Source organism: Pteronotus mesoamericanus, unplaced genomic scaffold (genome assembly GCF_021234165.1).
Source record: "Pteronotus mesoamericanus isolate MK-2021 breed Mesoamerican mustached bat unplaced genomic scaffold, CSHL_Meso_final contig_25, whole genome shotgun sequence".
Taxonomy (NCBI): domain Eukaryota; kingdom Metazoa; phylum Chordata; class Mammalia; order Chiroptera; family Mormoopidae; genus Pteronotus; species Pteronotus mesoamericanus.
In genome coordinates this window covers 29,435,872-29,448,269 of record NW_026555105.1, presented here as the reverse complement: position 1 = coordinate 29,448,269, position 12,398 = coordinate 29,435,872, and the positions used below count along the sequence as shown (strand labels likewise).

Sequence of the window (12,398 nt, the reverse complement as noted above, 5' to 3'; positions counted from 1 at the left end):
TCAGGCCCTAGAACAATGCTTATGGTTCAGTAGGACAAAAATTTATAATGTAGACTTTGATTGCTATCAGGCCTACATTCTCTGACAGCCATCAGAAAACCATTTATTCTTTAACTGTTTAGTCAAAAATTATTTATTGAGCATTTATTAAGTGCCAGGATCTATTTTAAATGCTAGGACCACATTAGAGAACAAAGACAAAGTTACTGCTACTTGGTGTTACAGTTACAATCAATGTAAGTCTAAAAATTTTTCAGAAACAAGTAGATTTTCTGATCCATATTTTTCCATTGTAAATTTATGATATACCAAGACTTGTTATTGAATAAAATGCTTCTATGCAATCCTATTTTAACTAGGAATTATATTCCTAGGAAAATATAAGGAAGTGAATTGTCTCACATATAGTGAGAAAAATTGTTCGTATAGGTGAAGTCTTGGCAACTCTTCTCTAGTGCCATATGGTATATTTATACAATGGAATACTACACAGCTATAAGAAAAAGGAAATCTTACCTTTTGTGACAGTATGGATGGACCTGGAGATTATTATACTAAGCTAAATAAACCAGTCAGAGAAAGACAAAAACCATATGATCTCATTTAAATGTGGAATCTAATAAAATAAGCTGATGAACAAAATAGGACCAGAGGCATGGATACACAGAACAGACTGACAGATCTCAGAAGGTAGGGAGGTGGAGAGGACTGGAAGAGATTGGCCAAAAAACATAAATGCATATACACATAGCTCACAGACACAGACAGCAATGTAATAAAAAAGGAGGGGGAAGGCTGGGTAGAAGGGGGCAAAAAGGAGGAATGTGGAACACCTGTAATATTGTCAAGATTAAAAAAGAGTGAAAGAGAGGCTGAATTAAAAGAAAGTAGCTCAAACCAACATGGAGAGAAGAAAAAGTGGTTTGGACTGAGCTCCCACCCATAAATTGCCATGATTCCTAAGGCTGCATGACTAGTTCTTCTACTTTAGGTATGCATAGGAAATCTGGTGGGTACCAGCAATGACACCCCAGCCTAGGTGACAATGGCATCTTCAGCTAGATGTTATTAACAGAAAAAGCCAACAGTTCCCAGCTCAAGCTCCTCCAATGACCCAGGCTCTTCACTCAGTTCACCTAGCTCTCCCTTCTGTGGGGTTTATGAAGAGCTGCAAAGAGAAGCAGACAGAGTACAGTCACTTCATTATCCCTCAACATTTAGTCCCTATGACTCTAATCAAGCTAATGTGCCAAATCCTGTCTAAAAATATATTCAGGGGTGGGCAAAAGTAAGTTTATGGTTGTGAGTACATGAAAAAGTTTATTCTTGTATTATTATTTATTAATTATTCTATTTTTCATACCAAAAATTATAAACCTAGAGGTTTTTTTTACCACCCCGTTTGTATTTTATGCCAAACTGCCTCTATGGAAACTACAACCAACTTAGACTCACACAAGAAAGCTGGCATTTGCTGAATCAAAAATGTAGGAAAAAATCCTGAATTACCAGTTTACTGGCATCAAATGATGCAAATACAGAATTTTTCTATTTTGACCTGCTTTGGTGTTGGCTACTAATGATACTAATTCACTCTTCCTTTGCTTAACTCATCATTTCTAAGGCAACTGTTAGTAATCCTGAAGGCCTGTCTTCCCCAGAAGAGATCAAAGAATTGGGCCAGAGCTAGCATAAATTTGTAAACCTGAAATCATGGTAAAGAGCAAAGGAGAATGGAGAAAGGCGGTAACATACTGAAAACATTTTACTCTTTAAGGAAGAATATGGAATGTCCATAGAGTGACTGGCTATCGATGGCTGGAAAGTTTTTAAGAGAAGAAGGTATTCAAAATATGCATTCATAGAAAATATTTTGATATAAACAAAAAGGAACAAACCCTTTAACTTGACAAGAAAAAAATAGAGGCCCCAGACTCCAGTTCTCCCAGTCACGTATCATTCTTCCCATCTGTTTGCTAATATCAATGCAAACATCGTCACAGTAAGGAAAGTGAGACTTCCTGATTCATTGCTCATGCATGCTACCCTACACCTGTCATTATTCAACTCTCAATTTATGAATAAGACACAGAACATTTAACAAGCACAGGGCAAGCCATTTTATTGATGGGAATGTTGAATTACTTTCCCTTATTAACTTTAAAGTGTAGGGTGACTCCATAAATAAGACTGACTTGGCACACATGCATATTTCCAATCAACACCTGTCTTTGAAAATTCACAGCATCTCTTGTCAACAGTCCAACTCACAGAGTATCAGGTTCCCACTCACCTTTTTTAACATCTAGTAATTAACCAGAAAGATAATCCATCAGGACTCTTACCACTGTGTAGTAAAGGAAGCACCAAGTGCAGGTAATTCTTTAATCTTACTCTTAAAGGCTATTGCGGATACTCCTGTTATACCCTCCAAAACATCTCTGGGCTGATGATTGTTCTACTGCAAAACAAACACCATTTAGCTTTCCTCATTCTGCTTTTGAACTATAATAGAAGATAGATTTTCCTGGTGTCTTGACTACTGCCAAAGAATAATGATGATCCTTATGTAATGTAATAACACCTTGTATTATATAACACCTCTGCCTTCCAAAAACTCAAAGCACTTTCATAAAGCCTAACTCTATCACTTTCATCCTCACTGAGGTAGATGGAGATATATATACAATCCTCATGTACAGGCCAGGAAAACAGAGACAATCAGAGGTTAAGCTGATCCTCTGAGATTGCACAATCCTGTTAATGATGAGGCCGGAACTCTCTGCATTCATTTCCTGAGCTGCTTTTTCTTCTCCTAAGATTCCAAAACACATAAATAATCTGACATTTCTCTGAAATTAAGAATGATAATGGCTACTTAAGGCAGAAAAAATATTTCACCCTCTTACTATCTCATAACCATGCGTACTTTTTAAGGGCCTTAAAAATTTATCCAGACACCTTATTTTTAGATCAGTAACAATTATAACTTGGAGGCTGACCATCAGTAGCCATGTAGAACAGAGACAAAGTGAAGATATTAGTTTCACTAGTAGAACACTAACATAACTAATACTGATTAGAATTCAGGCACCACATCAGGCACTGTATGCATGATTTCTCATTTAATCCTACATCAACCTGTAAGGAAGGTGATAGCATCCCCACTTTAAATAGGAGGTAAGTTAGACTTGGGGGTTACTTTTACAAGAACATTAGCCAGTGAGCGGCAAATTCTAGATGGTCTCACAAAGGAAATGATCTGCTGTGCCTAGAAGTCCTTAAAAATAATCTGCCTTCAATTGCAAGCAAGGCAGAATGATGGGTCCCAGATAAATGATCTTGAGTGCACTAAGTTAGTTGAAGCATCAAGAAATTGTTGCTATTCACCTGCTTTACACCTACAAAAATGGATATTTCGTAGGATTCAAACTATTACTGGGAGCAGGGGTTGTGATTGACTTTGGGGGGGAAAAATCTCGACAGTGTTAATACTGAGGGTAAATAAAGTCAGACGATGTCTTTGAAAGCACAGCCCAGGGCTTTAGATGAAAGAAGCCGGCTGGAAGGAGAACTGTGGTTCAAAAAATGCACCAATTCATAATAAGCTTAGTGAGAAAAGGGTGTGTTCCCACCACTGGAGCAGAAGTTTCCTTTCCCAAGCCCTTCTAGGATTTTGCCCTTCCCATTCATCCTTTCCAATCAAATTGATCCTTTAGGTAAACACAGGAGGGATTAGAGACCTTTAATTGGCTTTGAGGAAGAAATGGTAATCTGAGATGCCCCAGGCAGGAACTCTCTTGTGTCTTGTGGGAGAGAAGCAGGGAGAGGAAAGGAAATATCTGCTGCTTGACAAGCTGTTCCCAGCCAAAGAGAAGAATATTCAAGAACAGGCAAGGTTGTTAAACCATTCACCCAAATTAGGCCCAGAGCTATGAGCATGACATCTTGAATTTCTTTTTTCATTTCAGCGCTTCCTGTGTCAAGTAGGAAAGTTCAATGGCATCCCAGAGTCCCGATCAGTGTTTTTCACACTTTGGCATACATTAGTAGCACCTGGATGGAGCCTTGAGGGGTTGGGGTGGGGAGAGGCCACAGATCAGAGATTTTGATTGATTAGGTCCACAGTGGGTCCTAATAAGTTGCTGATGGTTCAAGAAACACACTAAAAACCACTAGCCTACTTCCAGTTATGTACAGTTGCACTGCATCTTCCTGCCATGCAGTGCTATTACCTGAGCCATTGCTGTACATACAGAAGCCATGCATGATCCAAGGAGGATAAACCAAAGAGATGATGCTCCCCCAAGGGATCGCGACAATAAGGGATCAGCTTTGGTACAACCAACTTGCAACACAGCTGGCTCTGTAGGATTTATATTAATAATAATAGTTAACAGTTATTGACTAGTTTCTTATGTGCCAGGCTGTATATTGTCACTATCAATCTTATCCTTGAGATAAGTGCACTGTTATTACCCCTGTTTCATAAATGTAGACTCTGAGCTTCATTGGGCTAAGTCCACGGTCACTCAGACAATGAAGGAACTAGATGTAGAATCCCTGACTCTCTGACTTAACTGCTGTACACTGTACTTCCTGAACTCCAGAAACACTAGATCAGGAAAACAGTGGTCCACCTACAGTGTTCTTTAATAAAGGAATAAATATAGGTGGATAGGAGGCCATAGCTTTTTCTTCACTCTGCTTTCTTATTTCTACTCTGGATAATGCAAACATTCTCCAGCCTCATTTCCTCCTCAGCCTTTTCCATACTAGCACATGGGGAAATGCTTTGTGTATTGAAGTACAGGAGATTGGAAAAGGGGTGCCCAGCTACCAGAGGTGGTGCCTTAGATTTATCTATCTTCCCTGTTGAAACAAACACCTCATTCCTTGTGGGAACATCACCTGATGCTTGGGGACTCTGGCCCGGAAATATGGTTTGAGGCTCCCAAGGAAGTTGATTGCAAGGGGTGAGACACATTAAACAGAAAAGCTTGTTAACTTTATGACACTAAATTCTTGCATTGTCCATACCATCTCTTTGATGTTGTGGGGCAGGAGGTAGGAGAATGGAGCTGCAGCGATACCAGGCTCTTATCTGAATGGAAAGTTTCTTTCATTGCTACTGCTCTGGCTTAGCTTTGCTACTTAAACTAGTCTCATAGCTTGCTTCTTCACCATGAAATTCCTACTTTATAGCTTAACCCAGAACCTGGCTTCCAGAGGCCACTTGCCTGGGACTACAAGCTTCTGGTGTAAGAGTTGATGAGGCCTCCCCTCTTGTTGGGACATGCTGAGCTTTTCCCAGGAGCTGGGTATCTGGCATACAAAGTTCAGATCCAACCTCTGGACCATGTCAGTTACTAGGAACAGATCTTCAGGAACACTTACCGCACAGTGACTAATCACCTTAGAATCACTAGCTCCAGAAGAGTGATGTTGCTTTGTACTTTTGTTCTAATTCACTCCTTTGCTTTACTGAACTAAAGTACGCAGATGTGTGGCCATATGTTTGCTTTTAGTGAAATATATCCACTTTCCCTAGTGATGCATTTAGCCAAAACCAATTACCCCTCATATTGACCATTTTCAAACCTATTCAAATATTTCCACATTAAAACTGCATATACCCTTTGACTTAGCAATAACATTTTTAGATATTTATTCTACAAATATACTTGCACATGTGCAAAATGAGGTATAACAGAATTGACTGTAATAGTAAAATATTGGAAACAATCCAATCCATCTGATCCATCAGTAAGAAGCCAGCTAACTAAGTTACAGGTAATCCATGCAACAGAATAATATGCAATCACTAAAAAGAATTAGGTGACACATGCTGGGACTGAGATGGTGAGCCACCATGAGTGATGAGCAGCTAAACTGTGCCTTGGACTTAATGAGGTACCTGCCTCCATAGCAAATTGAGAAAAATCTCAGTGACTTGATTGACTTGGTCCCCAGTCTATGTGAAGATCTCCTGTCTTCTGTTGACCAGCAACTAAAAATCGCCAAAGACAAGGTGCTGGGAAAGGACTAACTTTTGCGTGACTACAATAGAGATGGTGGCTCCTAGCGGTCATCAGGGAGTAACAAGTATGACCCTCCTTTGGAGGATGGGGCCGTACCTTCTGCTCGGCTGACAAACCTGGAAGTGGAAGCCAACAGTGCCTTTGACCAGGAGGGAGACCTGTATTTTGAAGGTGATATCTCATCTGTGGAAGCACAGGAGAAATCCAGTGATTGCATCGCCTATTACAAGCTGATCTCCACAGTGATGTTGTGGCTGCAAACCAACAACTCTGGCTCTGGCACCATGAACCTCAGAGGCAGTCTAATCAGAGAGATGGAGAAAGACAAACTGTGAACCACGGCTCCCAACACATAGCCAATATTGTGCACCCTGTAGAGGACGTGGAAAACAAAATCAGAAGTACGCTGAATGAGGCCTACTTTGGAAGACCAAGGCTGAGGTCTGTGCAAACTTTCGCAGACAAATCAGAACAAAAAGCTCTTAAGAACTGGCCTGGTGGAGACTTTGAAAAGAAAGCAACAATGTTAAATCTCTGCTTTACCTAACCACATGCCACCCACTCCTTAGACTCCTTTATTAAAAAACTCATTTTCTGCTCCATTCCCTTGTCCTTTCTTTCCCTGACAGGTCACACAACTTTTGTCACTGACCTGTACAGCGCCATCTCTCTCTGGGAATAAAGCCACTTAACACCCTTCCTCGTCTCTCCAAGGCCTGCTCCTCACCACTTTTTGCTATCAGAACTCAATGTTTCCATAGACACCATGTGTGTTTTGCTTTCTGCATCTCCCTGTCTCCCCAACACCCATTTATAGGCATAAAATACACTATCTGCCTCTCTTTCCCTTCCACCTTTTTGTTACACAGGCATAAAAAAATGTAAAATTAAAAAAATATGTAATAACTGTAGAATGTGAAAGATAGAAGAAAAACTGGAAATCCTGCATTTTTTTCAATCACCGAGTCTTAACACCTCCATCCCTGAAACATCTATACCATGTTCTTCATTCCCAGGGCCTTTATCGTAGTTTAGGTCATTATTACTGTTCAATATTCTATTACAGGAGTGCCCTTGCTGCTGTGCCTGCCTCCAATCTCTGTCCCTTCCAACCCCTGCTTTTTTTTGTTGAAATCTCTTTTTTTGCTGAAATCTCTCTGATGACTCTGAATGACTTTGAGATGACACTGCAAGCTTCTTATGTGATCTACAAGTTACTCCATGATCTTCCCTTTCCTACTTTTGGAGCTTTGTCTTCTTCTTTCCTACCTTCACCTATACTGAATTAATTATAGCCTCCCCAAGTCCCAGCCAGGAGCTTACCATCATGGACTATAGATGTTATTTACAGATGTTATTCCTTGTGCCTGTAATGCCCTTCTCTGCCTCATCCACCTATCTGACTTCTCTCCATTCTGTGAACTCAACTCAATTGTAACTTCTTCTGGGAGCTCTTTCATTTTTGTTGTTGTTGTTTTTGTCTTTTAAAAGACATTATTTATTTGTTTTTAGAGAGAGAGAAAGGGAGGGAGAAAGAGGAAACAAACATCGATGTGAGGGAGAAACATTGATTCGTTGCCTGTTGTACGTGCCCCACCTGGGGACCAGCAATGCCCTGACCTGCATCAAACCAGCAACCTTTCGCTTTACAGGACAGCGCCCAACTAACTGAGCCACACTAGTCAGGTCTGGGAACTCTTGTCTATAGTCTTTGTCTTCCAGTTCCAGCAGAGATAGCTACATCTAGGACCTTCCCCTAGCATCCTCTGTGCTTCCTTCAAATTTTAATGCTTCATGCTCTACTTAAAAAGAGAACTTACCATTTTTCAAGTGTACCTTTTCTTCTCTTACAGTTGTAGCTCCTTGAACATAAGGACTATGTTTTACCTCTGTTTCTTACCCTAGGTAGGTGCTAGGTGGTGTCTATTTTACAGTTCATGCTCGGTTCCTGATAAGTGATAAAAGATTAGGGTGCCATTCTTCTGGTTTCTAGAACAGCATTCTTTATAGCATACCTAAAATAATAATTGACTAATTGATTAAGAAGGATGTGTATCAACAATCAACAGTGATCTGTAAAACAGGAGATTTTTCTTCACACTATATAGAAATATAACTGTACACATTTCCCATGATTCCAAAGACCTGATAACTGCAACTGCATTCTAAGAACTGATTTAATGTATACTCAATTTTGCCCTAAGAATTAAGTTATTCATTCAAGTATTTATGTATATTGGCTTCTTATTACTGGTTAAAGCAGGAGCTGCCTCTTCTACCTAAATGAACTTGCTGAGGTTCACTTCAGAGATGACATTGTTAACAGTTCTCAGATTCTGCTGCAAGATTCCTTGATTCTCATCCAGAGTATTCCTCAGCTGGCTGGCAGGTTTGTCCATGAATGCCCAGTCCTCGACAACACCCTCAGTTGTCTGTCAGGCACAGATAAAACACTTTGAGTAGCTCCCTCATTTCACACCAGCGCATCTTCTCCCACCCTCCTTCCTTTGTCAATGAGCCTGGTAAGTTGTGGGTAGATACACTGGAAATCTGCAACATTTTTATTTCCAGGTTTCATGCCAGGGCCAACTTAGAGAGAAAACTATTTTAGAGTATAGAATATTTGGGGGCCTAAATAATGAAAGACATCCAAATACAGACCAAGATGGAATCATATTATAATGTTTAATTATAAAACAAATAGAAACCACCTGCAAAGAGCCCACTAAGCTCCAGAAATTAATTTGTGCATAAAATTGTCTAGAAATCAAAGTTTCTTTTCCCAAAGAAACTAAGTTAAAAATCATGAATCCTTTCACCGACCTGCTTTTAATGGGTATTTAATGCTCCTTTCATTTAACTCTGATAGACGTGAAGAATCCTTTTGCCACATCCAACAGTATGTGGGCAAAAAATAAGTCCAACTTCCAACGAGTAAAATGTCTGATTTTCCCACAACCCTTGCAGAGGGAGAAACTATGTTTGAGGAAGATTGGGAGGAAACCCCCAAGACAGGGCAAAGGGGAGTTTGCATGAGCCCTAGACTGCTGGCCTGGAGAAGCTGTTTCCTGCAGCCAGTCGCAGCCCAGCTGGGCATCTGTATTCCAGGAGGCAGTGCATAAAGCTAAAAGGAAATTCCACAGCATCAGACAGACACAAATTGAGGGACATTCCACAAGATAACTGGCCTGTATTCATTAAAAATATCATGAAAGACAAAGAAAGATTGAGAAACTCTTCCACATTAAAAAATACAAAAGACATGTTAACTGAATGCAACACAGATCCAGGATTTTCTTGTGCTATAAAGAAGATTATTAGGACAATTGAGGAAGAGAATGAGGTTTACAAACTAGATAATAGTACTTTGTCAATGTTAATTCTTGATTTTTGATAATGGTACTCAGTATATAAGGGCTTGTCCTTGGTTTTAGAAAATACACACTGAAATATTTAAGGGTAAAAAGGCATCATGTTTGCAACTAATCCTTAAACAGTTCTGAGGAAATTATACATATATATATGGAAGGAAGGAGAGGGGAGGGAGGGAGGAATTGAAAGAGATATGATTAGTAAAACACTGAATGTGAATGTGAAAGGTATACAGCAGTTTTTTGTACAATTTTGAAAATTTTTGTTAGGTTTGAAATTATGTTAAAAGAAAAATTTTGTTTGAGATTCCATCATGTCATTACAATTCTGTCCTGTGGTATAATTGGCAGTCACGTGGGCTTAGAAGCCTAACATGATCTTTAAAGTTTTTCACCTGAGCAGCAATAGAGAGATGCTACAAATAAGTCCTACAAGGTGTGAGGCCACCCCTTTGAAAGTGTCCTTGCCTCTGGTTCTTCTATACTGAGCTGGCTCCTAGTGGGAGGGTAGTGCCAGCCTATCAGCCTATAGCTGCCTCCAAAGGACCATTTTGAGTGTTCCGGACAGAGCTTCCTATTCTGAAGACATGAGCAACATTCAGTGATTTCACCCAGAACTTTGGTTGAGCCTGTTTGGTTTGGCTTTCCTTAGTTTTACTCTGCTATGCTTGGACAACTGTGTAGATCTATTTACAGCTTTCCCTATTGTCTGAGAATGTGGCTTTGAGACACTATCACAAGCCACATTTAATATGGGTACTAATGGTTTTTTTTTTTGGTTGTCGTTTTTTTTTGTTTTTGTTTTTGATACCTAGATGTACAACTGGGCCTTCATACCATCCTCTCTTCTGCAGGGTCATCGGTGTCCTGGAACTTAAGCTGGCCCTCTTCATTCCAAGCAGCTCCCCCAGACTGCCTCTCTTGGCCTTTTTTTCCAGCAGCTCTCATGGTGAAATGCTTGACATGGCCCTGCTCAGGCTTGTCCACATGCCAAAATCAACATTCAATACGTACTTCTGGGTTTTTTAGAGCTGACCCCAAAAGATCTATTTACCCAGACATTGACATTCTCATGAGTAATGGGCAAAACTCTGAGGACACACTGTTGGTGGCAAAATAGAATTCAGAATCCCACCCAGAATTTCAGATTTGTTCAGGGATGTAGAGATTGTCAATTCCAACCATCTCATTTTAGGATAAAGAAAATGGGGAGGCACTAAAAAACTTGCCTAAAAAAAAACCAAAAACAAAAACAAAACAAAAAAAAAAAAACCAGCATTAGAACCCAGGTACTCTGTCTCCTGGATGAGTTCCTTTTGACTCTACCAAAGGAATGAATGCACTTGGGTGAAACGACCCCAGGAGCCTGAATTATTAGGTGGGTAATGGCAAAGGCAGCCTCCCAAATACATACTTTGGGATTAGAAACAACATTTCCAAATCCTTTTTCAGAATCTTACATGAAGAAACCTCAAACCCAGGATTGCGGCCAAAAACAATGATTCTCAAGTCCCTCTGAAATCCTGGATGGATGTTTAACTGGGCAACATACTAACTGACTCCTGTGGCAGATGCGGGCCTCCGCAGAGCTCCAGCACTGACACTTCAAAGAGAGTGGATGTGTGTGTGCGTCTGAACCACACGCAGCAGGCCATTTGCTCTTATCAACAGGAGAGATGAGTGCAAGAAAATATGAGAGGAACTTCTGAAAAGTAATGCAGAACGATATGCCCCTTATTAACTTGATTCACACATTTCTCACAGAATCCAGAAAACTTTACTGAGAAACTTCATACAGAAACTTACAGAAAATATATACTGGAAAAAGATATTTTACTCTCCTCAGGTCCTAGTACTAAACATGACAGACAATACTCCTTTCATTCACTCCTTCATTTATTCATGCACATGACAAATAATTAATGATTCCAACTTTGCAATCAGTGTCATGATGGATTCCTGTGAGGTATTTATGACTATTCTTGAAAGTCATTGGTGAGAGATGCTTCCAGGGACCTTCAGCTCCTGGGTACTTCCCCATGTCTGGGCAGAGAGAGCTCTGGTGGTCAGAGAGGGAAAGCATGTCAGGTGCTGGCATTTGGAATTTGGGCCAGCATGTTTAAAATTATGAAATGTCAAGGGAATGTTCAAAAGGCACAAAGATAATTGCTTTTAGTGTATTCTTCCAGGACTGATAAAGAGCTCAGAACAGATGGTGTTGGAAATGGTAGAAGAAGAGACCTCTAAGAAGAGGGTAAGGATGGGGAATTGGGTCAGTGAGACAATCTTTTCTACCACACTAAGAACCTCTTGACAAGGGGAAGCTACCAGTGTGTGTAAGTATCAGAATGATAACATCAGATTCATAGAAATTCTTTTTTAGATCAACAGGTCTTATTGTGGAGATCTAGTTGCTTTCAAAACAATTATGTATAAAGATTCACTGTTATGTGTGTGTTTCACAAGTAACACTCATCCTCTCAACAAATATCTATTGAGCACCCACTACGAATATGTATTGGGCCCCAGGAAAATTCCTTTAACACTTTTTTAAATGCAGAGTTTGCAAGTGATTTTTTAAGTGAAATACAGATAATGCCAAACCATCATATAATATCCATTCTATATGCAGGCCCATGTGTTCTCTTAAGCGGCAGCACCTGGGAAAGAGTCGTAGCCACCGGGTGTTATTCCAGACCTGGGTAACCACCCCACCCCAGGATTTCTTATACCTGGGCACCATTTGTCAACATTAAAATCGTTTTAAAATTTTGTTTTTTTAAATAAAGTGAGATCACAACCTGGGGACAGTTAGGATAATTGGGAAAATTTTTTCCAGCCATCCAGAAAAGAAGTAATGGTCTAAAACTGAAGCTGAATTCTCAAATAGTAAGTAGAGGAGATGAATGTGGGCTTGTTATTCTCCACTTGCTGCTTATCCCACCAGATCCCTTTTGCTCCCATGGCTTTCCTTTCTACACGCAGG

At 40.0% G+C, this 12,398-nt stretch overlaps 1 pseudogene; it reads left to right on the top strand.

The window, feature by feature from the left end:
* The first annotated feature begins 5,845 nt into the window (after positions 1 to 5,845).
* LOC129070537 (F-actin-capping protein subunit beta-like) lies at positions 5,846 to 6,571 on the top strand (annotated as a pseudogene).
* Positions 6,572 to 12,398: the final 5,827 nt, after the last annotated feature.